Source organism: Pelobates fuscus, chromosome 5 (genome assembly GCF_036172605.1).
Source record: "Pelobates fuscus isolate aPelFus1 chromosome 5, aPelFus1.pri, whole genome shotgun sequence".
Classification (NCBI taxonomy): domain Eukaryota; kingdom Metazoa; phylum Chordata; class Amphibia; order Anura; family Pelobatidae; genus Pelobates; species Pelobates fuscus.
In genome coordinates this window covers 120,487,222-120,512,119 of record NC_086321.1, presented here as the reverse complement: position 1 = coordinate 120,512,119, position 24,898 = coordinate 120,487,222, and the positions used below count along the sequence as shown (strand labels likewise).

General features: G+C 37.4%; 1 protein-coding gene across 8 annotated transcripts in view; it reads right to left on the bottom strand.

Annotated features, from left to right (window-relative positions):
- Positions 1 to 24,898, bottom strand: part of NOS1 (nitric oxide synthase 1) — a 156,733-nt gene that overhangs the window by 92,598 nt on the left and 39,237 nt on the right. The window contains exon 1 of one of the 8 annotated variants that reach the window (XM_063454197.1): positions 4,345 to 4,388. The exons of 5 other annotated variants lie outside the window; for them this stretch is intronic. The gene's annotated coding sequence lies outside the window, so the exon portion shown is untranslated. 2 more of the 8 variants (XM_063454196.1, XM_063454193.1) reach the window with 2 other exon arrangements.

Below are 24,898 nucleotides of genomic sequence, written 5' to 3'. Positions count from 1 at the left end.
AATATTCCTCTATGATGTAGAAAGTCTAATATGATGCAGAGGGTTCTTGTCAATCAAGTTCCATATTTCATAATATTTCTTGAATTCACTTAAGTATTTGCTCATAACAGGCACATGTAAGGGAAAATCATATGGAATGAAATAAAATCAGACTGAATTATAAAAAAAAAAACAAGATTTGAATTAAATGAAACTTCAATAATATTAACCAAGAAAAACACTGACATTGTAATATACACTTCTTTAATCATCCCAAAACTTCATGATGAAATAGGAAACTACAATATTGAGAATTAGTGTGTTTAACGCACATTAATGGCTATAATAGCTTTATCTTTAAAGGTCCCTTTTTTTTTCAAAAATACAATTTTAAATAAAAAGAAAGCATAAAAATGTTTAAGCTGTATATCAAAACAGTGAGCATTGTAGAGATTACCAGTCACAGTATTCTGAGACTAAACTCTGTATTATCCACACATGGAGAGGGATTATCTCAACCAATGACTCAATTCTACTGTTTGTGTGTGTTCGTTGGATTGCAGTGAATGTACACTTGGATGGAAATCTGCAGTAATAGTTGCATATATAAACCTTGACTCCCATCATGTCCAGTCCTATTGCAATGTAGAAATAATTGACCAGTTTGGATACTTACTTACTTGGAAATAGAGCTTATCTTGGGCTTTGTTTATTGTGAGTATTTATCTAGCTACAGTTGTGTTGTCTAACTTTATGGATTATACTGTTTTAGTGTTGGATGTTTTTCCTGATTAAAGCAACCTGTGAAATTATTATTCTAACTGCTACTATATTTCTGTTCAAATGAACCCGACTTCTTTTATTTTGTAGTCCTGCTATCATATTGAATTACAGTCTTCACTTAACAGCAAAAGAGATGCACATATTCCCATGTTTTAAACAGGCACACAGTCATTCTGTTGTCATAAACAGCAGGGACAATGGGAACCCTGCTGTGATCTATTCCAGTACACTCTATAATATGACCCTCACTATTTCACAAAAACCATTCCCATTCTTCCATACTGCTGCCTAATGCAGTGTTATTCGGATGGGAACTGAGCCAAAAAGATTCAATAAACAGAACATATTTAACCATTCTACAATTAAAGCATTACTGAATTTATTCACTAAACACCTAATAGCAGTAAATGAAAAATTGCTTTCCAAAATGTATGCTAAAAGTGCAGATTTTTGTAAAAATAAAATAATAATAAAAAAATCTCAAACTCAAATATATTTTACAGATTGATTCTTTTTTTGCCTAAAATGTGCTAATCATTTTCAATTCACTGCAATGTTTAATAAATAGACTCCTTTATAATCTGTTTGCTTTATAGCACATTGCTTTCCAATTTCCTTTCTGATTGTGTGCATTAAGCTACTACCAAGTTTACTGTAAGTGTCTAAGGCATTCTTACAAGAGTACATACCTGTGGTTTAATGAAGGACCCCACCTGGTATATTTTAGTAGAATTCTTAAAAACAGGTGAATAATCTGATGCTGAATAAAACCAAGGTCTAGGTGTCTTACAAAAATCCTTAGTTACAGAATGCTTCTCCTACCTACGCAATGCTAAGACATGCAGAAAAACTCTGAATGCATGCATTACCTCCATAGCAGTTCTATTATTGCACAGAAACCATAGCGACAGATAGGTACAACAAGCAATCTGTAAATGAGTTACATACCCCTGTTCTTGTTCCTCCAAAAGGCAGTTTGGACACACTTTATGTGAGGGCTGTATTCAGTTCCAGGAAGCTTTTCTTTCAGCACCTTGGAGAGCGCTGGGGAGCTGCATGCCTACAGAGAGAGCTTAGAGCTCAGTGATGGAACACTGGAACAGAGGACTCAGAACTTGCATGATCCAAGACCTCTCCCCTCTTCCTCTAATTATATAGTCCCTGCCCCTGCTCCTTGCACATTCTTTTACTGTGTCCAAGCCCCGGCCGTGCCTTTCAGGAATTAAAGCTAACGCATCCCTGTCTGCCTGGTTTATATAGCAAGCACTCTCTTCAACTGAATGAGCTTTTAGATCTTTTGTGCATATCAACAAATCCTAAACGCATGACCATTTGCATCCCACACTGTCACAACTCTTACAATCAGACAGTAACACACATAATGCACACTTACTGATTTCAGCTTTTAAAAAAAAAAAAAAAAAAAAGATATAAAAAAAAATAAAACATTCTAAACCACCTGTGCTGATAACTGTTCAATATATTTGATATGTTTTTCTAACATGGTACTTTACTTCACATCGGTAAAGATCCACAGCACTATATCTGTCTTCATCCATGGGTATTGTTGGCACGGTGACACAGAGAGGATTTAGAATAAAAATCCATTCTGGGGCAAACTTCTGAAAAGTGGATTAATCAGCATGAACATTCCAATGGTTTACATGGTGACTGCAATGCTTTTAGAACTTTAACCCCACAATAGCTCTTCAGGTATAACCCCCATGATATACTTTTGACCTAGTAGAATACCTGTGTTCCGCAAAGCTTACTGTCCAGTCTTCAAGCAAAGAACACTGTCAGAGACCGCTAGCCCCCAAATCCCAGGGTGGATTATCGCTGACTCGCTGCTGCAGCGGGAATCACCCAGGTTATTATACTTTATAATACAGCGCTTTGTACGTTTGTAAGTGACTAATTTAGTAAGATCACATTAACATTGTATTGTATTTTTATAAGATATTAAAGTCAGAGAATTATTTGCGTATAGGTTCTAGCCGTTTTGCAGTCTGTGTCAGATTTATTCATATGATCACCTATTAAGTCTTGCTGTATACAGACTAATAAAAAGTAATACGAAGCTGTGTCTAATAGCAGAACAGAAATGAGTATTGAAAGTTATTGGGTGTGAAAGGATAAATAGAGAGAGAGTAGAGGAGGGGAGGCATTCTAACGCTCTGACACCCAGGAAGCATGTGTAGGTAGATCTGTTTGTTTTAAAGAATATTAAAATATATCGACTGGCTGAGCTCCCAAACATATTCACAATATTAGGTTAGCCATCAGTGGGTGCTAGGATACTGCTCATAGAAACGCATAGCAGAGCTGTACAGAGTTCATCCACTGATACTCTTATCTTAGCCTCTTTTAACTTGCTCTCAGTGTGGTCTATAATTATATATAGTCTATATATGATATTATTCTTCCTGGGTCTCTATGACACCAATAGATGTTCTGAAAGAAATACAGGCAGCATACACACATAACGCCTGCTAATCTTAGTTTAATGCATGACTTATTGCCACATTCACAAATATGTCAAGAACTGGTTTAACAGTTCCCACTTTTTCTCGTATATTGTTATGGTATCCACATAGATGTCTTCAGATTGCATGAGAGGTTAACCCGCGTGCAGTGTGAGGGTTGTGGTTTGGATGGCGGAGTTATAGTCTGTCAATCACTAGTCACTGTCCAAGACCTGTAATAGTGAATGGTGTTGATGCTCTTTACTATGGAACTCGGCAGCAATAGAAAATGAATTGACATAGAATGGACCAATAATAGAGCATGGCTTTATATAACATGGATTGATAGAGAATGGACTGATAGCAAATGAAAAAGAAATCTAAAAAGCAGACCAATCATAAGGCACGGCAAGAATGCAGATCAAATGCACACAACATGTGTTTATTCCTGGGTACTTTCTAAAGTATTCCAGGAACATACATCGTGCTATGCTGTGTATACCCGAGAAAGGAGAAAGCTTTACAACTCTTCCTGGAGAGCACCCGGTACACAATACATTTAATACATCGTAGTCTGATTGCTACAATTAAACAGGTAGAGCAGATTTAAAAGGACAGGACACGAGATCACCTGGGCAGAGCGATAATCTGACTATAAGTGCAGTCCTCTGAAGGTACAATAAAGTGATAGCCAGACACATGTAGCACATTGTCATCAGACTTACTGCGGTTTATCTTTCATTTGTGATATACTGTAACTATCTCAGAAACATGGGATTTCGATCCACTGTTATTCATGCACACATCACTCACTCATATATTGCATGGTCCAGGGTGGACATGTATTGAGAAGCATTATATAATAAGTAAAGCTTATTCCAAAGCTACGCACATACAGCTTGTCCCAAAGTTTACACAGAACATGTTATTACAACACACATTTACTAAATAATTAATAAACAGAAATGCACCTTCCATGATGAGATCTGTCTATAAACACATTCCTGGATTTTATTTTACTTACCTACTGGGCTGGCCATCTCCAATACGTGTGTGGAGAGATCCCGATGAATTTTGTGGAACCAAATACAGCTGAAAAAGCAGTTTAAGAACTTACCTGCTACAAGACCCGATAGCTTCTCCTGTTAGAGTTTTTAATGCTTCCTCTTTTCTAAAGTGTACACAATGGGTGCTGGAAGTAGCCTCATTCCCTCCCCCTTGCCTTCCTCCCTCCCTCTCTCCCAATTGCTCTCCACCCTTCTCTTCATTCACTCAGAGTAGGAGATGAAATTGCACTATAAATATGCAGAGTTCTCACAGACAAGGCATGGCTCAGTCAAGGTTGAGAGGAGGAATGTATTGCCCTATGTACCACCTTTATCATATCATCATTGAAAAGAATTAACATTGACATCCAACCTAGGTTTCATGAGTGTGGAATGAAACCAAACAGTCCTCATTAGCTTGCCTGGGAGCCAGGAGACAATAAAACCAGGCATCTGTTATGTAACTTAATTTCCCACATCTCATAAAGCTTGAACATATCTCTGTGCAGTTAAATAACTCTCAACAATGTATCAAGTAAATGCTGCTCCCATGCATGTCCACTGTCCAGGTTCCTTCACTAGAAGCCTGGGAGTCTCCACTCACTAACACTAAGTAGGAGGAAATTCTTGGAAATGAAAAGGATCTAGGAAAACAGGAGATTGTTCCTGAAGACATCATGAGAGGCAGGTGGCTCTGTGTCCATGGACCATCACAGGGCTGTGTTTTAGCAGCTGACTTGGTGATTGTTTAATGTTTGATTCTGGTCAGTCCCTGCATGTAGACATTCTGCACTGTAAACAGTGGAGTGTTTGTCATTAAGCTGTGTTAGAACATATTTTGCTGTCTGCATCCCACATGCACACACAGTTTGGGGGCTGAGGACTGAGAGATACTGTGCGCTTGGCTAGATTACTTAGGGGCTAGTTCAGGGGGTCTATTTAATAATCTGTAAGATGTTGTGACTTGGGAACCAGCTGTCAAATTTTAGGACAAGACAGGCAACATGGAATTAATGTCAATTTCAGCAGAGGTGGGTATTTTTCCATTTCTGGTATTTTGATCTGCTTTTTGCTAATCGGTTCACATGTCACTAGAAATCGCTGCTTAGTAAATCTGAAATTGATTGGTAAGCTAATGCTGCAGGTAGCAAAACAGAGATACTTTAACTTACCGCTCCCTAACCCAAATTCTATTTCTTTAAGAAATCCAATGTACTGATAGTGGCTAATGAACCTGGTATTCTAACTAAATAATTTCACAGCATTGCATGATGCTTGTGATTTAACTACTTAGCTGCCAGAAGAATATATAAAATAAAATTGTAGTTTTAGCAGATTTGCCATTTGAAATGATGGATGGCAAAAATCAAAGCAACACACTAGGTACCTCTCTACATGAAATCATTGTCTGGAAGAATGACAGGCAACACCCCAGTAATACATATGTCCTAGGGATGATTGAGCTAACAGACTGCAACCCATAGGAATTCTATCCCAGTTAGAATCCCTTGGGAATAGAATTCCCACATTACTGCACAGGACATTTGGGTCTCCTGTATTCTACCTAAAGGATGTACAACTCAGAAACTAGCACTGGTGTAAAGCTCCCCAGAAGCTAAGAATGATGGGGGATGCAGTCCAAAACAACTGGTATTAGAGATAACTGTTTATTATCAGGTTGTATAGTCAAAGGCAGCCACTGCACATTTTAAATGTACATTTCAATATTTAATTTTTAGGTATTTGTAAGAAAAAAATAAATTGTTTGAATAATGATTGTTTTTGTGGCAATAAATGTAAATAAAATCATGTGAATAAGTCAGTGAGTGATTTTAGGAAATGGTTACAATACACATTTTGGCTCCAACACATTCCCTTTGACCCAACTGCATCCTGGTATTTTTGCTTTAATCTTCCCAACTCCTCCTGTCCCCCCCTCAAAATGAAATAAACATTATTATGAACATGTGTCTGCCCTAAATAGTATCATCCTGAAACCATTTCCCACTGTGCCAGTAATAGGACAGGGCATTAGAATGCAATCCAAAAGTCAGCTTGCAATGTAGAAATTGATTTCTCACTAGTATATTTTACTGGCGTTTTGTTAACCCCTTTCCAAAGTGGGAATGATTCCAACAGATCTGCTATAGTAATCGACACAGATTTTTATGCACTGTCCATATGTTTAGTAGAGAAATATGAAATTTATTTGGAAAAATTTCCAAGAGGCCAGACATTAATTGTATCTGATTTAGCATAGACATTTATGAGTGCCAACAGGCCAGAATTGTATATATTTTTTTTTATGAGTGCAACAGCACAGGCTTTCATGGGAACTCTGTATTAGCTCATGTATTTTTTATAAGTATAATACAAATAATTCCCAAGCACACCAGAGATTTTAGTACAAAGATAATTTTATTTCTTTAGATATATATTTAACGAGAAAGTGCAATTGTGCAAAACATAGGTACAGATAATACTACCAAATGTACAAAACTGCATGCGTATTCAACAAAGTGCTTAAGACATAAAGTACTTATAAAGGCTAGAATATGATGCTATAGAATCATTAGCCCTGCCATTTTTATTGAAATACCTGATCATTTGTAGGAGCACCTTCAAATTCAGGATATTTAGTGGGTTCCACGCACAGATCTGAAGATATATGCTATACTTGCTTTACGTACTGGATATAGGAAGTTCAATGTTGGTGTCAATAAATACTGTAACAGTTCTGTTTTATTTTAGTGCTCTATCTTAGTAACTATATCTCCCATAATTCTGTCATACTGTAATTCCTATACTACTCAAACAAGATCAGAGATAATAACAGACGTACTCTACATTGAGCTCTGCAGGCTAATGACATTGACAGGTCTTTCATGCTTCCTGTTACATAGTTGTCCAGGTTAACGTCAAATAAGTACAACAGTGAAGACCATTCTTTTATGATCCAAAAGAAGGCATAAAACCAAATAACAAAAAACAAAACAATTGTAGCCATTTCCAATTATTCCAAAAAGGGGAAAAAATCTTTCTTGACTCCATATTGGCAGTCAGATTTCTCCTTGGGTCAACAACTTGATTACATACAGATCAGTTATATACTTGAATATACTGTTTATGCAAAAATGCATCCAAGCCTTTTTTCCCATTTATCTATAGCATCTGATAACACAACCTCTGTAGGCAGAGAACCACATCTTTATTGTTCTTACTGTAAAGAATCCTTTCCTCTGCTGTAAGTAAAACACATTTCTTCCAGTCTCAATGGGTGAACTCTTGTCTGTTATATGTGCCTACTAATGAACAAGTTAGCACACAGTCAGTGGCGTACACACACTCCATGGGGCCCCGGTGCGAACCTCTCCCCCCTGACTGTGGGCCCCTCCCCCCCGACACATACATACAGACACAAACACATACACACACCCCCGACAGACACATACATACATACACACATGCAGACACATACATACAGAGACACACACGCAGACACATACATACAGAGACACACACAGACACATACAGAGACACAGACACACACATACATACACACATACAGAGACACAGACACACATACATACACAGACATACAGATACACACATACAGAAACAGACACACACACACACACAGACACAATCATACACACATACAGAGACACAGACACAAACATACATACAGATAAACACACACACAGACAAAGACACAGACATACATACACACAGAGACACAGACACACACATACATACACACAAACACACAGAGAGACACAAACATACATATGGATACACACACACACACACACACACACACACACACACACACACACACACAGACACATGCATACATACAGATACACACACATACACAGACATACACACAGATACAGACATACACACATACAGAGACACAGACACAGACATACATACACACATACAGGGACACAGACATACATACACACATACAGAGACACAGACATACATACACAGACATACACACAGATACAGACATACACACATTCAGAGACACAGACACACATACACACATACAGAGACACAGACATACATACACACATACAGAGACATACACACATACAGAGACACAGACATACATACACACATACAGAGACACACATACACACATACAGAGACACAGACATACATACACACATACATACAGAGACACAAATACACAAAATGTGTCCTACCATGTGTGGGTCCAGTGGTGGCTCAGGAACTCTGACTCCCTCCTCCTTTCTGTTTCCTCCCGCGCGGGCTCTCAGTATGCTGGGAGGAGTGACGTGCGGTCACTTCCTCCCAGCAGTGATGATGTCATCACAGGGGGCCCAGTTGAGCACTTAAAGCGCTCAGCGCAGACCGGGCCCCCTTAAAATCCATGTCCATCGGGTGGCCCTGACAGCATGGGCCACCCGATGGACCCCTTAACATGCGGCTCCGGCGGTTTGCCGCACGGGCCGGGGCCGCAAAGCATGGCACCTGCTACCCGGTCGCGGGGGGGCCGCAGGGCGGCCGGGCTCCCTGGAGTGCCAGGCCCGGTAGCAGCTGCGACCCCTGCGACCGCGGTACGTACGCCACTGCACACAGTGGTTTATACTGACCCTGTATATATTTGTATAGTGCTATCATATCCACTCTGACATGCCTTTTTTCCCTAAAGATATCAATTCCAGTTTTTCTCCCCTTTCCTCATAACTAATGTTTTCAATCCCTTTATTAATATTGTAGCTCACCTCTGCACCTTTTCTATACAGCAATATCCTTCTTTAGAACTGGTGCCCAAAATTGCACCACATAGTCAAGGTGTGGTCTTACTATTGATTTTTAAAGAAGTAAAATTCTATTTGGATCTAGATCTGGATTTGGATATTGGGATCACGTGAATCAAAGCCCATTTTTATACACAAAAGCACCTTACTAGATTTTGCAACAGTAGACTGTGATCTATAAATGTTCCCAAGTCCTTCTCCATTAATGTTATCCCTAACTCAACCCCATTTATTTATTTCTTTATTCTCTGAGCATATTGCTTTTTGTCTATTTTTATTTTTTCATTATTTATTATAGTTGTGCATGAAGTAACATTCAGGTTTGCACTACCACAACGGTTGATGCAAACGGGGCATTAAACAGATGAGTATACAGATGTGGTTTCAGATACTAGGCACATTTTTTGTTATAATAAAGAAAATATTGAACTATATGTTCTGGTCTAGACAAGCAATGTCTATTCACTGGTGTGGTACCACCAGGTCAACCCAATTTATTGTATAAATGGCTTGTGGGCTTCTTATTCCAAAATGCATGACTTTGCATTGATCTGTATTGAATATATTGTTTTATTGACAAACAGACGCTGTTTGTAACATGTCTGGACAAAGGTCAAAATAGCCTTAGGATGGTAAAACTTGAGAAATAAACAATGTGTATTAGTGGCGCGTTTTAACATCCTGGGAATGTAAATTCAGACCAATGTTTTAAATAAACTAAAAGATCACCCTTTTGAATTTATCTTTGCTCCCAAAGCAACAGGAATGGTGACTGACACAGCATTAAATGCATTTTATGGGATAGGGTCTGAGCCTGGTAGAAAAGTAAAATTTTCAGAAAACTACAATTTAATAGCCAAAAAAACATGGCCATAAATTATGCTTTTATTCACCCAACCATGGAAAAATGCTTGTAATAGGCTAAATTCTGGCTCAGATAGAACAAAAAGAGGATCATATGTTTGTTTCAAACCATAAATAATTTCCATTGAAGATGGGTGTGAAATGTATTAGTGTCAAAAATACTAATGAACTCATTTAACAATACCCTCTCACACAACATACAATTATTATTTATGCTCTGTGGATTAATATAATGGTTTTTTGGTGGGGGCGGGTCTGTTTTGAACATGAGCACATACAATGTATAACATTAAGGATAGTCAACAGATTAATTTGTGCTAATTTCTTACTCTCTGATAAATAATGTGGACAATGGAAATAATTATGACTCCTTCTAAAATAGTCTGCATGTAACGCCATCGTTGCAGTGACATAGACACTCACAAATGTGTTCAGCTCTATAATATGGGTGGATTAATAACTAGTGCCCACAGACCCACTTCATTAGGAGATATGGGAAAGTAATTCCCCACCAGAACAACCTCTTACTATTACATTCTGCTTACACTCTCAGCTTTGCCTTCATATGCTTAGAACAGGGGTGTCCCAGATGATGTAGAACTACAACTCTCATGATGCTTTAAATGCATTTCGAATCCTTTAGAATGGCAAAGCATTATAGAAGCTGTAGTTGTAAAACATCTGGGGCTCTACCTTTTGGGCACCCCTGGCTTAGAGTTTTGAGTACAAAAATGTCACACCTTCAAAAATCATTTGTAAATTTTTTTTTCCATGTTGCCACATTTGAAAGAAAAAGGGGTTATTAAATGAATACTCATTTTATCCGGATGGACAAAATATAATTACAATAATCATATCCCCCCTTTTCCCTATTATTCTCATTCTATTCTTTGTAATATTCATTCTATTCTCATTATATGATGACCCATTCCATTGGTCAGGGGATGCTATATAAGATATTAGATTTTGGCTGAATCACTTTAAAAAAATAAAAAAAAACAACTTTAGATCAGGCAGTCCGATTGTCGTCTTTGTGGTGGTTCGGCTCATCCAAATATTATCCATGCAAAATATTCTAGAAAATGATTTTGACAAAACCAAAAATGCACAAAAATTGGCTAATTAATGTACTACAAAACATAGATATTATGTGTATAATTTCTAGTACACTGGTTGGTGTATTTTGACACCCAAAAATACATGTAAATGTAGATATAAAAGATCTTATTTCACTGTTTTGTTTCCCTCTCTTGGTCATTTCTCACTTGATCTGTGAATAAAATAACCATATAGTGGCTATTCTTTAGCTATCAATCATCTTTTTTCCCCCTTTTCCTCTTTTTTGCATCACGGACGTGACACTGCATCAAGAAACAAAAAATAAAAAATGCTTGTTTGTTGTCCGGTTTGTTTATTCAAGATATGTTCCTTTCACGATTTTCGAAATTCAGACAACCCACCAATCACCTAAAATTCAGACGAATCCCAGTCCATTTAAGACTGAACGCACAAGTCTATGGGATATTAAGAGATGAGTAATCTCTGCTCATTACATAGGGGGCAAGCCCCCACTGTGGCATGTTGTGTGGAGCTAAAGGTAGGATAAAATCATTCTGACCCCTATATGCTTTTATTTTTCAACCAGAATTTCTGTGGTGGGCCAGCTGTTGCATACTTTCCTTTACACCGCTGAGAATTTCTATAATTCCAAATTGTAATTGCTTGTATGCATCTGTTCAGGCTGGAACCAGACTACGTTCACATTAATTTGGGGCCTGCTCTGCAAAATTCAGACATTGATGAATACTGTGAACAATGTCCAGATTTTGCATTCCGAATTCTCCCGGATGGTTTAGATTATTTTTTGCTAATCTGGACCTGGGGCATTTGGACTAATAAAAATACCCTGTTAGAATATGATTGTTCTATTAAATTCGCTTTATTGTTGTAGTTACAAGAAGTTGTTGCTATCAGTTTCTTTTTTCTTGGTCAGTGCAAAAAAGGATAAAGAAATATAATATAAAGAAGCGGCTAAATTAAAACAGCCCTCACTACTTAATAAAACTACAGCACCAATCAATCAAATTTTAGCGCTAAAAAGAGACATCAATAAAGATAAAATAAACATAAAGATTAAAAACAATGCTATCAAAGACATTTCAAATGTATAAATGCAACTTGATACGGGTTAATGCATATATGCAACTTGATACTTGTTACATTGTTCATTGCGCTCTGAAAGATCTCGCTTTACAAGTTCAAGTAGCCGATAGTAGTAAAAAATTATTGCTGAAAGTCACGTACAGCCAATAACTTAAAAAACAATGACATCCGTTACAGATTCACACCTCTTTTCAATCCAGCTTTAGCCTTACTTAATCAATCTCCGAAGTCCCTCTGGCATTTCAAGAGAACTTTTACAAAACACTTAATTACTGCAGCCAGGAGTTCAATACCACTGTTTTACAACTGGCAGTGCTTGCTAAGGGTGCAACTTTGCCTGAAGTGAGATAAGGAGATTAACTTAATGGGAACCATTAAAACAAACTTTGAAAAATGATTCTCTGGAATCCATTTTGTTTCTTCCCCCTCTGCATCCCAAGCTGTAGACAATACTGATCTATAGATTTATTAATGGTGGGAACATTTTTGTTTGGTCAAAATGTTAAAAACTAATTTGGACCAATAGTGTCCGAATTTCCTCTTTGGAAACATTTTTGTAAATCGATTCAGACAAAATGTTAAAAAAAAATGGACCAGTCAAGCAAAATGGGCCAAACGGTGTACTGCAAAGAAATATACAAAATATTGTGTATTATATATACACACGAATATATAATTATTATGTATATATTTTTCACTGATCAAATGGGGAGAAATAGCCAATAGTGGTAAAAAAGGAGGAACAGTAAATAAATCCATATTTATACATTTTTATATTATATCATTCCTCCTTTTTTACCTCTATTGGTTGCTTCATCTTTTTTCTATTAATTATCTCTTTTTGTGTGCCAAAGAAATAATGTACGGTAAAATAGAACTGTGAGCTAAATGTCAACTTTGCCTTGAGGAAATTATGTGTAAGGTAGGGCATAAATATCCTCTAGACAAAAGAAAAAGGAACGAAAAAAGCCAGTAAGTATCAGGCTTATTGAAAGCTACCAAATTTCCTAGGTATGAGTTTGCAAAGATCCCCACAAGGTGACTTGTCTGGTGGTGTATGGTGGGAGCCAGGTGGGAGCAGGTAAGGAGGTATACTGAACCTATGTTCTCTTCTAACACCATGATACACTTGCCAGGAGTGTCGTCGATAGATCAGAATGGTGTTTATATTTAATCCTGCAACACCCCAGGTTCTGTGCCACACTTGATGGTGTCTGCTCATGTATTATTATTACTGGTATTTATATAGCACCAACAAATTCTATAGCGCTTTACAATATTATCAGAGGGGGAGATTTAACAATAAATGACACAATTACAAAACTTACAGAAACAATAGGTTGAAGAGGGCCCTGCTCAAGCGAGTTTACAGTCTATTGGAGGTAGGGTGTAAAACACAACAAGACAGGAGGTAGCAATCAAACAAGGTGGAATGAAGCAGAGCTGGAGGAGAGAATAGAGTGCTGCCCTTTAGGAGAGAACAAGGGACAGGTATGTGAGGTAGAGGTTACTCTGGGAGGCCATAAGCTTTCCTACAGAGATGGGTTTTGAGGCACTTTTTAAATGATTGAAGACTAGGGGAGAGCTTGATGGTGGTAGGCAGGCTATGCCAAAAGAAAGGAGCCACCCACGAGAAGTCCTGCAAGTGTGACTTGGCTGTACGGGTGCGAGCAGCAGACAGGAGAAGGTCATGGTCAGAACGAAGAGACCAAGAAGGTGCATACCTGCGGATCAGTGAAGAAATAAAGGAGGGGCTAGCATTGGTCAGTGCTTTATAGGTGTGGATTAGTACCTTGAATTGACTCCTATAGGATACAGGAAGCTAATGTAAGTACTGACAGAGGGGAGAGGTATGAAAGGAGTGACAGGAGAGGAAAATCAGTCTATCTGCAGCAGGTGACTATAGGTGTTGTGACTGATGGCTGATGGGAAAAGGCAAGATTTGGAGGCAGAAGTTCCACCCATTGTCACATTTCACAAAAGATTGGAAAGTCAAACTGAAACTAAAATGATAATTAAAAAAAAAACATAATTAAACAGCAAATACTAGATCGTAGTTTGTGCAGATGTGCATCAAAATCAGAGTTATCCACTAAAATGTGAAATGCCAGAAATTCAAATATAATTCAGAGTAAATTTCATGTTCTGGTTCTCTTTAACTGAATGAGAAAAAATGCATTTTTCATTGTGCAATTTTGGCCTAAATCTTAAACTCATTTTGAATTTGCTTTGAACTCTGGACAATTCACATTTTAGTAAATAACTGTACAAGTCTCATACCCACTCATGCCATGATCTATAAACATTTTGATTATTACAACCAACATAAACGTATTCACTATGGATTTGCTGTTTAATTATCATTTTGATTTATTTCCAGTTTGACTTCCTGATACATTTGGGGCAGTACCCAGCTACATAATCACACAAGATCTGGTGTACGGTTCTGGAGCAGGAAATGTGACAATCAGATCGTGTCTAGATATAATTAATACCAAAGAATATCCTGACACTGTAATTAGATAAAAGGAAAGCAGGCATGTTGATGTAGTAGAACTGTCTTATAGCTTTAATAGCAAATTGAAGAAAAATTGGATTACCCTAGATATGTATAGAGAGAAAATGAAAGATTATTATAGAAGTTAAATGATGCCTGCTTCCAACTAATGCATATAAAATATTAGACAATGCTTCAAGAAAGATGTAATTTCCCTTTTAAATACTTTGATGGGGATCCCTCTCCTTTTAATGGTAAGCTCCCTTCCAATGTATATATTATTTTTATAATTTTTATTATTTTATTATTTATAAAGCGCCATCAGATTCCGTAGCTAAAAGTAGCGAAATGTATACAATGTCTGATTTTACAAACACAGAAGTAAGAACTGTTCTTACACTCCCACTGTTCATGGTTTGTAGCTTTGGCTGTAGTATTCCTCAGCCCAAATATAAAACGAAAAATGTTCTTGTACACTATGCCAAATCTGTATTTCCAAAGAAATGGCAGGGAATTTTAGTACCAGAGCAATGACAGTTAAAGTGTAAGTCTACCTGTCAACATCAAGGAACATCTCATATTATCTGGTTTCAAAGCTAACACCTTCTAATGAGACCAAAAATTTATTTTTATGTATCCCTACACACTAACCGAGGTGAGCAGCAGCCCTGTAACATGGCTGTGTAATAGAAAAACAAATAAAAGAGAAATAATCCATGCACAGAAATAATCCATGCACCCAAACTCCCACTAATCTTGGGTTCTTTTGTCTCATTAGACATTTTGCATATTCTAACAAGTTTAATTGTTAGCACAGGACTCCTCTAAGAGGTTTGTAATGATGATGGCAATTAAGCTTACAATTTAATAGCCAATACTGGTACTAAAACATATTTTATTTTACTGTACCCAGTGATCAGAGTTAGTGTGCAGGTAACCTTTTTTTTTTTTTACACATTTGGACTGATGAATACATTGGTCATTGCTGTTGTCGGGGAGCAGTGGGCATTTTTGTCAGTATTTGACAACTTACAGCCAACTAGCCGTTTGATGACATCATCCCCCATCCTGTTTAGCATTTTTTTTTTTTTTTGGTAACATGCTTCTGTTAAAACAAATAAGAAAAAAGCAAATTGACAGTACGTATAAATATATATATATATATATATACAAAATACAAAATACAGTACACTCCCTTATTCAATAAACAATGATTTCAAATCTTAGCGATTGTAATAGTTTTATTTAAACCCTCACCTAGGCAAAAAATAATGGGGGTTTAGTTACATTATATGATCAAATATTGCATAAGCCTGTCACAACATCAATGTACCCCATTTTTGGCAGGTTCTACTCTAGCAGCCTAATGCCTGCTCTTTTTAGATTAATCCACTTACTTGTGAAATATTTCCTTCCTGGGACTCTCTGCAAGTCAAGGCTATACAGGATCCTGGAATGAGGTACAGGGATACAACACCACATCCTCACTAACTTCCCTAATCACACACCTTTCTTAGCATCATACCCTATTAAGAACATCCTTAAAGGTATTCACAAGGTTACAGTTCCCCCTGTCACTACCAGATTGCCAATAGATGGTCCTATTTTCAGACTATTTAGTGACCTACTGGACAAATCACCATTCGACTATCATACTAACCTGGTTATGGCTTTCCACGGCTTCCTTAGACCTAGGGAGTTCACAGTCATAAGACAGGTAGATACTACATCAAGCCTTAAACTATCTCATCTTAAAGGATCACTATAGTGTCAGGAAAACATAGCGGTTTTCCTGACACTATAGTGCCCCGAGGGTGCCCCCATCCTCAGGATCCCTTTCCCGTGGCGCTGAAGGGGTTAAAACCCCTTCAGTTACTTACCTTAATCCAGCGCTGGTGACCTCTCCTCCCCCGCCGACGTCAGCTCCCCCGTCCGACGTCAGCGTAGCCGAATGCAAATGTGCGGCAAGTGCCGCGCACGCATTCAAAGTGTCCATAGGAAAGCATTTCTCAATGCTTTCCTATGGACGCTCTGCATGATGGAGGCAAAATCTGCCTCCAGCATCGCAGATGCGCCTCTAGTGGCTGTCCGGAAGACAGCCACTAGAGGCTGGTTTAACCCCAAATGTAAACATAGCAGTTTCTCTGAAACTGCTATGTTTGCATCTGAAGGATTAAAACCTGAGGGACCTGGCACCCAGACCACTTCATTGAGCTGAAGTGGTCTGGGTGACTATAGTGTCCCTTTAACCCCTTAAAAAGGTTGATGACCACTATGTAATTTCTTTACCTTCCACTAAGATTAACCACACCAATCATCCCACTATCATTCCTCTCTTTCCTACCGAGAATGCTTGGTGTCCAGTCAAAGTACTTGTATCTCACCACACACACTCACAGGACACTCCGCTATTGCTACTCCAAGGGCACCCACTCACCACAGCTAAATTTACTTTCCGTTAGGACTCTACTGTCAAGGTTGGGCTACAACCTGGCTTCCTTCTCCGGTCACTTCTTCCGTATAGGCGCAGCATCTTCCGCATCAAGCTCAAACACACCAGTCTACATAATTTAGAGACTGGGCTGCTGGAAATCATTAATTTACAATACTTACATACCACGATCAGAGAGAGAGCTTCGTCAGGCTTTCAGAAGTCTAGCTTTGTAACTTGCAATAAAGTGTGTTTACTTGAATCCTCCTTTTGCCCTCTTTTTATTACAGACCTATTCGTGCGTTGGTTTCGGCACACCTCAACCCACTTTGTATCTTCTGTTACATTCCATAACCTATTAGAAATTCCGAGCACAAGTTAAAAGGCCATTAGGCCTGAATTTGTGGGAGGTGTTAAGGCCCCTACTTAAACTCCTAGCCCCTACTCACCTCTGCCGTTCAAGCTGATTGACCCCACCCACCTACACCCATCTATATATTACATTTCACTTTGGTGAGCCCTTTTTTTATCACAGGCCTACTCGTACGTTGGTTTCGGCACACCTCAACCAACTTTGTATCTTCTGTTACATTCCATAACCTATTAGAAATTCCGAGCACAAGTTAAAAGGCCATTAGGCCTGAATTTGTGGGAGGTGTTAAGGCCCCTACTTAAACTCCTAGCCCCTACTCACCTCTGCCGTTCAAGCTGATTGACCCCACCCACCTACACCCATCTATATATTACATTTCACTTTGGTGAGCCCTTTTTTTATCACAGGCCTACTCCTACGTTGGTTTCGGCACACCTCAACCAACTTTGCATCTTCTGTTACATTCCATAACCAATTAGAAATTCCGAGCACAAATATATATATTTATACATACGGTCAATTTGCATTTTTCTTATTTGTTTTAACAGCAGCATGTTTATATATATGCTATTAAACACAAAGCAAGCATGTTTGTAAAATTGCTGTTTCTTTTTTGAAGGGGTTAGTAAGTATAAAAAGATTGCAGCACACATCAAAAACACTGGATAGATTTCAGGACTGGAAGAGAAATTAGCCAAGCATCGTAAAATAGGACTGTGCTGAAAGATGGGCCTCGAGTTTACTAAATATGTTATTATTTATTTTTGAACGTGTTAGTCCAGATAAAGGGTAGTTTTCATGTTCTTACACATTGCTCTGTGGTATTACAGCAGAATAAAATTATTTGAAAATGATTACCCTCTATGTCCATGCATATCTATCAGCAGCAGATTGTAGACCTTAAATGCATTAAATATGTCATTTAAAGCACTCGGGGTCAGGTTAATGGGAAAACTCATGGGGCAGAGCATTGCGGAATTTGACTCATACATATTATCTGTGCTTCACATAACTTTACCCAGTGCTTCCTATTAACAAAAATGGACCAATTCACTTTGATCGTTATTGATGGGATTAAAATGTGATAAGGAATATTGTACTACAAAACATTTGAAACAAGCTTTCAAATAGTAATGCAAAATGGAAAGATCATGGGTGAGCATGCAGGTTTAAAGAAAAACATTAAAATATACATGTGACAACCATAAAAATCAATCAAGTTATTAAAATGCTCACAAAATACAGCAAAGTATAAAAGACATTCTATATAAAACCTCCAAGAAATAACAATCTGCTTGCTATTTATCAAATAATAAACAGTTGGTACAATTTATGACTCTGTAATTGATGTAAGGAATGAAGCAGGTGTAATAAATACTTGATACGATTATTAGAATGTACACACGCAACTGTTTCTATTTTCTATGAGGTTTCCTGCCTGTAGAACATGTTTAATCCATGACCCAGATGTTGTTGTGCTAGAACTACGATGATCTTTGATCTGCATGACCCATAAACATATAAAGCCAGAATTATAATAGAGGTTGTAGTTTTACAACAGATTGTTTGGAGGTTGTCTAGTCCTTTCATAACTATATTCTGCTATCTGGATAAATCTTACTTGGATATATTCTCCCAAAAAGTTTTTTTTAGATAACTACTGGAGGAAAAGTATCTCTGTTAGGAAAAATTGATCAAATTCTCTAGAACAACAGGTAGCCAATCTAGAAGGAAAATAAGAGTCTAAAACGTCTATCTTTTTCTATATTGTGCAACTGTTTGTCTACGATTCTAGTTAGTGTTGTAATTATTACAGAACGATCCTCCTGCTAGGTTATTTAGAATGTGTGGTTGCAATATCTCAATATGTACTATTTTCCACAAGATAAAAAAACTAATTTGTTACCCCTATGTTCAATTAAAATCCTGTAAAAGACAAAAACAGGAGAAGAAACATACTTTAATAACGTACAGATAATTGATGTATTATTTAATAAATGTCCAAACTCACATATTTCTGAGCCACTTAAAATGATAGCTGGCTCAGACTAAGAACGTTTAATGGATGGTATAGTGGTAGCTGAAGTTAAATGCCAACTGCTTACTCGTCCCTTCTTTCAAGAAACCCAGGATGCAGGATCTTAATTTTAAAAAGGTTTTCATAGTTTAAATAGGAGCCTTTTAAACTATGAACGGACTGAATGGACTTACACTTTGATAAAAGCTTTGGCTGAAACGCGTCAGTGTGTGGACAGTGTGATTGCTGATTTTTATTTTTGCTGCTGTTTTTACTTTGGAAAATAAACCTTTTTTAAATGAAGATCCTGCATCCTGGGTTTCTTGAAAGAAGGGACGAGTAAGCAGTTGGCATTTAACTTCAGCTACCACTATACCATCCATTCAACGTTCTTAGTCTGAGCCAGGTTTCATTTTAAGCGGCTCAGAAATATGTGAGTTTGTACATTTATTAAATAATATATCAATTATCTGTACGTTATTACCCTATGTTTCTTCTCCTGTTTTTGTCTTTTACAGGATTTTAATTGAACATAGGGGTAACAAATTTGTTATTTTATCTTGTGTGCTCTCACCACTTTTACCATTTTATTCACTTATTTATGTGTGGTGGAGTGACCCACACAGGTGATTGTAGCACTCTGCTTTTTATTGTTTTTTAACCTGATATACACACTACTTTTATTGTCATGTACTATTTTCTATTGCTCCACACACTAAACAATTGATTACTTGAGGGTAGGCATGGTGAGACACATTTGGACATTATGTCAATTTAGAACTTGCGCTTCGAAACAGATGATCTAATCTTACATAAGAGGCAACCCATTAAAGGTTAAGATGTTAACTAGGTGAGCAAATTTCCTACACAGAGGCAAAGGTTGGTTTAAATAGTTGCCCAGGAGAAAATATGTACTACCTTATTTTTTTCTCAAATATTTTGGAAATTTAAAACCACTTTTTAAAGAGGCAATATATATCTATATCTATATATATTGCAGCAGGTTGCAGTGAAATTGTATATTGTTAAAATAGCCTCAGGGTGAGCTACCGCCATATGAAATATTCATAACTTTGTATATCGAAGTAAAATTTTTAAGTTGTCACTGACTTTCTGGAATATATGATTTGCTTCCATCTCATATCACAATAATGAAACGACATTGGGTAGTCACAAAATCCGAATGCATTTTATCACCAGTGAATATGAGCATTCCTATTGTGTTGTCAGTAATGTCACATTTTCTAGTGACAAGTGGTGGCAAAAAGTACATACCAACAAAAATTATTTTTGATCATCAACATTGTCTTACATATACAAGCATATATGTCTGCTCTGGTGAAATGACAGATTCTCAGAAAAAAAATGTCTCTAGGAGCAAAAATAAATAAATTTGCACAGTGAAATCTGCAATATTAAATCTATATCACTTTACACTTAGTTAAAGATGTATAGGCTAAGACAGTAGACAATAGTATTAACTTTCTACTAGTTGTAATTTTGCAACAGGGAGTTCAATTCAATACTTTAAAGGGACACCATAAGTATCCAGATCATTGAAGTGTCCTAGGTGCAGTTTTCTTCTCTCCTTTAACCCTGTAATGTAAAACATTGCAGTTTCAATGAAACTGCAATGTTTACTTTAAAGGGTTAAGGCTGCCTCTAGTTGCTATCTACCAGAAAGTCAATAGAGGACCTTCCTGGAGATTCACCTAGTCTGATGTTTTGCACATCAAGCATGTTGAAATACCCAGTAGGAAAGAATTGAATTAATGCTTTCCTATGGGGAAGGATTAATGCGCACAATAGGTTCCCTTGGATTGCCAACACCAGCGCTGCACTCAGGTAAGCATTTAAAGTTTTTTTTTTGTAACATTTACGTGGTTGGGAGGGCATGCAATCATTTTAGTGCATTGGGTCACTATACCCTTAGAGATATACTTTAGTATTCCTAACACTATAGTCTTCCTTTAAGGATTATCAAACTGAAAACACTTAAATCAACTAATTTGTAGACTTGTACACTTGACCAAATTTCATAGACGCACAAGTTCAGCTCGTTCTAATACCGTCCATGCAAATTATTCAGGAAAACCTATTTGGACACACCAAAATGGTGCAAAAAAATTGCCTGACACTGTACTGCAAAATGTATACGGTTTGACTTGGTTCTCAATGTCAAAGCACTAGAAGTGTGTTAAACCTTCAATCTAAGCATAGCAGTTTGTATAAAACTGCTACGCTTTACATTGCAAAGATAAAACTACAGGTCCACTGCAACCAGACCACCCATTGAGATAAAGTGGTCTGGGTGACTTCAGTGGTCCTTTAAGAAGGCCATATATCTCCCTTGCTTGTTCCCATTTGGCTGAAAAGGCCTGTAAACATGATTCCACATGTAACCACGAAATGTTCTTCTTTAGTGCTTCAGAACATGATATCATAGGATATCCAATTTTCAGTAGCATTAAAGGACCACTATAGTGCCAGGAAAACATACTCGTTTTCCTGGCACTATAGTGCCCTGAGGGTGCCCCCACCCTCAGGGACCCCCTCCCGCCGGGCTGGATGGAGAGTAAAGGGTTAAAACTTACCTTTATTCCAGCGCCGGGCGGGGAGCTCTCCTCCTCCTCTCCGCCTCTGATCCTCCCTTTCGGCTGAATGCGCATGCGCGGCAAGAGCTGCGCGCGCATTCAGCCGGTCGCATAGGAAAGCATTTGCAATGCTTTCCTATGGACGCTTGCGTGCTCTCACTGTGATTTTCACAGTGAGAATCACGCAAGCGCCTCTAGCGGCTGTCAGTGAGACAGCCACTAGAGGATTTGGAGGCTGGATTAACCCATTTATAAAGATAGCAGTTTCTGTGAAACTGCTATGTTTATAAAAAAAAGGGTTAATCCTAGCTGGACCAGGCACCCAGACCACTTCATTAAGCTGAAGTGGTCTGGGTGCCTAGAGTGGTCCTTTAATGAAATACATTGCACAATAATTGATTTATTTTCTTCGGAAAGTGATTCTGGTCTATTTCAAGACCACCCATCCTTTTTAGTTTGAGTTGTAGATGCTTTAAACTGCTGGAGCTCTGTGTCCTCCCAGCAAAATAAAGCTAGGAAAGCTTATAAAATCATTTTACTGTTACGTTTTGTGATCAGCAAAATGATGAGTTTAATCTCGGCCATATAATGGCTCATTACATCCTGAATCCATGAAAAGCATTAAATATCATGATCATTGTGATTTTACTTCTCGACTTATAAAAATAGACATAGGAGACCTTGGGAAACTAATGGAGAGAACATGATGGCTTGGATTAGAAAAAAAAACAAGTTCTGGCATGTTTAAAAGTCACATCTGATATGTTCCTGTGTGTAATAATGGCTGGGTATGGGTCACTGAGATCTTACTCGGAAATAGGAATTAGATGAACAAACCAAAGTGATCTGTGTGAGATTTATAAAGATATATCAGTAGTTCAGGTTGAAATATTTTTAACTGTTTAAGGAACATATGTAACACTTGGCGGCCATTACAATCTACCAGCACAGAACGTTCTGCTTATTTAGCTTTTGAAGCTCTCAGTAGCCCAGCAGGCATTAATCCAAAGCGTTATTCCATTTGGGAGTGGAACTCTTAAGAATGGCTTGTTCTTAGTATCATATAGTCATAGAGAACTTTTTCATTAAAAACAGTTGTGGTACATGGCAACAAGCTTTTAGACAACTACAATTTAGTTTGCAGCAGCATTTATGACAAACATTCTCTACCTCTTCTGAAGTGGATATTTATTTAATTTATATTTTGGCTATCACTTTCCTACAACTTACTGTTTATTAAATTGCCTCTGCAACTACAAGATAGAGAAAATCTACAACTATTTTCTAAGCTTTCTTGAGATTCTTGAAATGAAATAGAAGTTCCTGTTTAATTGTAAAAACTATGGCATATGTTTTAAAAAAAATAAAAAAAATTAACTCAAAAGTCATTATGAACAAAGGCAGCAAACAGGAGTCTGTGCTTCAGGGAAATATATTACATTGGCTTACATATCGACAGATGGCTTGCTAACGCTATCATCAGTATATACTGTTATTGCAGGGATCAATAAATATAATTTATTATATATGCCATAGGATGTTCTCCGTCATATATAAAATTACAGCGCTAAAGTTACTGGCTGTGCCGATAAGCACGTAATGGTCATTTTTCATGCAAAATAGCTTAGAGCGTGCCAAAACTATAACTAGTTGGTGCTTGAGTTTGCAAAGCGAAATATATTTTTCGCTGTTTGCAAATATTGGGTGCTGCAAGACTACAGTTTAAATAGACAAAGAGGGACACTTTAATTTTAGGGGTTAGAGTACAAAGGAATTAGGATCCAAAATAGGAACTGTTCCTCCTGAATAGGGATAAGTGGGAAATATGCATATATAATTGGCAGTTTGTATGTGGAATTGTTTCTTAGAATGGGCATGTGTGTGTACGCATGGTGCATGTGCTCACGTGTGTCTTTCAATAAAGGAGCCAGATTTTATTTTTATGACATAAGAAATGCTTACAAGCAAACATAACATACTTTTAACGCTGTGAAGAACACATTGTTGCTAGCAAACATGTAGAGTTTTAATGTCCATGATATATTACTGTGAAATCAATGAACTAATCTTACAAGTTCCTTTGGAATCACAAATGTGATTAGTTAATTAATTTCACACTGAAAGTACATGAATTTCACATACTGCTAAGCAGCATATTCAATCACAGACCAACAGAATGTAAAGTGTATACATATCCCAAAGAGGAAATCTTCTCTCTATCCACCAATATTCAAAAATAAAAATTTTAAAGGAAATTGATGCTTCATAGAGTATTCATATACATATAGGCACTTGGATTTCAAATTTCACCTTAAACTCTATAAATATCTGAAACAGTAGGAACATTTACAACTAAAAGTAGTTAACTTTTAACAGGTATCCGCCACGGCTATTTTAACTTATGCTCTTTTAATAGAGCATACAATTTAGCCTTTACATTGTTCTAGCAGATGTGCTAGTAAATGTACAGCGTGTAAAAAAATATTTACAAACTAGGTTCTCCAGCTGCCAGTCAGATCTTCAGGATAGACCCTATGCCAAAAAAATTGACTGTCACTGAGAGCATAAAAGTCCTCCCATAGGTGGTCCTTCTGTTGTCCATGCATAATGCCCACACCACTTTCCCCAAGCAAATGACAGAAGAGAGCAGGAGGAGCAAAGGGTGGATTGGAGGTGGGTGTTTTTATGAAGACGAGTAAATGGCAGAGCTGAAGTGGAGATGAGATATATCCTTAAAATTTACATTAAATGCAACATATCTTTGTAATATATGATGTATTCAATGTACATGTGGGGAATTTAGGCAGACTTGGTATAAGATTGACAGGTTCTCTTTAAACATTTAATATTTGTAAAAAAAAAAAAAAAAAAGCCATTATTAAGCGGGATTGAA